Source organism: Belonocnema kinseyi, chromosome 3 (assembly GCF_010883055.1).
Source record: "Belonocnema kinseyi isolate 2016_QV_RU_SX_M_011 chromosome 3, B_treatae_v1, whole genome shotgun sequence".
Classification (NCBI taxonomy): Eukaryota; Metazoa; Arthropoda; class Insecta; order Hymenoptera; family Cynipidae; genus Belonocnema; species Belonocnema kinseyi.
In genome coordinates, this window is record NC_046659.1 from 118,216,509 (window position 1) to 118,219,149 (window position 2,641).

At 23.4% G+C, this 2,641-nt stretch overlaps 1 protein-coding gene across 3 annotated transcripts in view; it reads right to left on the reverse strand.

Moving 5' to 3' along the window:
* LOC117170138 overlaps nt 1-2,641 on the reverse strand; it is a 35,346-nt gene that overhangs the window by 11,656 nt on the left and 21,049 nt on the right. The gene's annotated exons all lie outside the window — the stretch shown is intronic.

Sequence of the window (2,641 nt, forward strand, 5' to 3'; positions counted from 1 at the left end):
CTCCCTTATTAACTGAAGTTTTTGGTGGAACTGACGTTAGAACTACAATCTCCACCATATGACGATTTGATGCTTAACTTGGACATGATTTCGACTCAGAAATAAGATTATAATACTCCAAATTTTCTAATTAGTGTATAAATTTAATATTTTATTTAATTTACTTTGTTAAATATCCCTGAACATTTCCAGCAGTAATTAGCTTTTGGTTTTCGACTCCAGAAATCTTAACTTTTGATTAGTGGAAAAAATTTTTGTAATCGATAGATGCGATACAAATTTCAAAAAATGTACTCAGAAAAAAATTTCTTTGAATCAAAGAAACATATTCATTGGTTCTCAGTTAAATAAAAGTTTCGTTGATTAAAAGAAACGATATTATGTTCTGATGAAAATTTCCCTCTAAATTCAAATTATTTTCTTTAGTTTGAAGTAATTTTTAGTTAAATGAAAAAATGCCTTTTCTTGTTACCTAAAAAATAATTCTGTAAAATTTGGTCCCGATAAAAAAAAAAAATTTTAAGAATTTCGTCAAATTACCCAGAAACCCTAAAAATCATGTTCTTCTTGATTTACATCAAAAATATTCCTTGTATTAAAAATTGTATAAATAAAAGTTATGAATATTTATAATATATACTTTTTTATTCTTTGAATTTTTTATTAAAATATTTCTTTTCGAGAAAAATAAAAAAAGAACAAAAAAGTTAACCTTTTTTTTATTTTTCAAAATCAGTCAGCGTTTTTAATTTTATTCACTAAAGAACTCCATGAAAAGTATAAATCACCATTTTCGGTACTTAAAATCCAAGCTGAGTGATTTTTGTTTGTTCTCAAAATTTGAGAACAAATAGTTTTAAAAATAAAAATAATAAATCGTTTTCAACCCCTAATGAAATTTAAAAAAATAAATAGTATAAAAAATTAGAGCCATTTTTACAGGTAAATATTTTTAAAATGCAATAAACTAAAAACAAGCAAAAATTATCGAACCTATACAATGCCCAAGGCTGTGAAATTTCAGGTTAAATTGTAAATAAAATAATTTTATATTATAACATATTTTAACTTTATTTATTATTTTTATTTGAATTTGTTTTTGCATTGAAACAATTTTTTAATTGTTAAGATTTCTTAGAATTGTCAAGTTTCTCTGTCGAAGAATTTGACTGCACTTGAATTTAAAATAAAATTCTTCAATGTAATTTATTTTTGTTTAAATGACAAAAATTATATGTAAAAAACATTTCCTTAATTAAAAAATAATAGTTTTCCGATTTCAGAAATATAAAAAAAAATTAATTTTGTAAAATTTTCTATACCAAGCAAATACTACCCAACCATCGAAAATCAAAAAATTAATATAATATAAAGATATATTTTATAAAGATTTATAACTTTTATTTAAACTTTTTTTCAATAAAATCCATAATTGTGAAGCAAATCAAGGAAAATATTTTTTTCCTGTTTTCTGGTATTTGGACAAAATTTCTAAGAATTTTTTTTATCCAGGCAACATTTCACCTAGTCGTTGGATTGGCGAACCGGAAAATCAGAGGGCATTTTTTAGAGCCGAAAAACCCTGGGAATAACTGAATTTATTTTTTGACGAGAATTTACAAATTTTTGGAAAAAAATCTATCTCATTTTTTTGAAATATCACAAATTTCATGCAATTAAAAATGAGTTTATTCTTAGATTGTCTTAATATTTAAGTTTAATTATAAACTTTTTGAGAAATAATTCAGTTTAAAATGCATAATTCTAACATCTTTTACCAAAAGTTTTATATTTTTGAACTTCATTTTTACGCCTACATTTTCAATTAAAAGATTTTAAAAATGAAGGTTTGATTTCTGTACCAATTCAAAATCAAATAAGTTTGAAATTAATATATTCATAAAAAGCATTTCAGTTGATCAAATGTGAATATAAAGCAATTAATTATTTTTTTACTTTAGTTCGATTTTTATCAATTAAGCAATATTTTATTATACAAGAAGATCCTGAACCTGTTTAAAATCAAACATTTCCAACATTAAAAATTGAAATATTTCAATTTGAAAGCTTTGGTTATTAAACAAATGTGTGCGACATATTTCTCGTGCGTCAGTTTCTTTTTTTCAAAACAAAAAAAACAGGATATTTTTTTACTGTCTTGCATTTTATGATATCAAGAAAATCTTTTTCAGGAGCTCATAGTCAGTTTTCTCAAGATAAAAATGCAATCAAAACACAAGTCACGTATGTAATGACGTACATTTCGCAAATCGTATATGCTATTACCCACGGGTTGACTCATACATTTATTTTTTATTTTAATCGTTGAACTTTATTTTAATTTAAATAAAATTGTAAAGAAACTATATTTTTTCTCGCAGTGTAAAAATTGATAAAAAAATTAAAATTTTGAAACTACTAAAAAAATCAAGAATAATAAAATAATTTTTTCCAGTTTCAAAAGTTCAATTATAATTATAATTAAAGTTCAAATTCATAAAAAGAATTATTTTTCTTTGATGAATAATAATGCTCTTGGTTATCAATCGAGGTCCAAACGCTTGATGAATACGTAGGTTTTTCAAATATTCGCGTGATTCAGACTAGTTCCTGTTTTGTCAAATCTTCCTTTTCCCGCAAT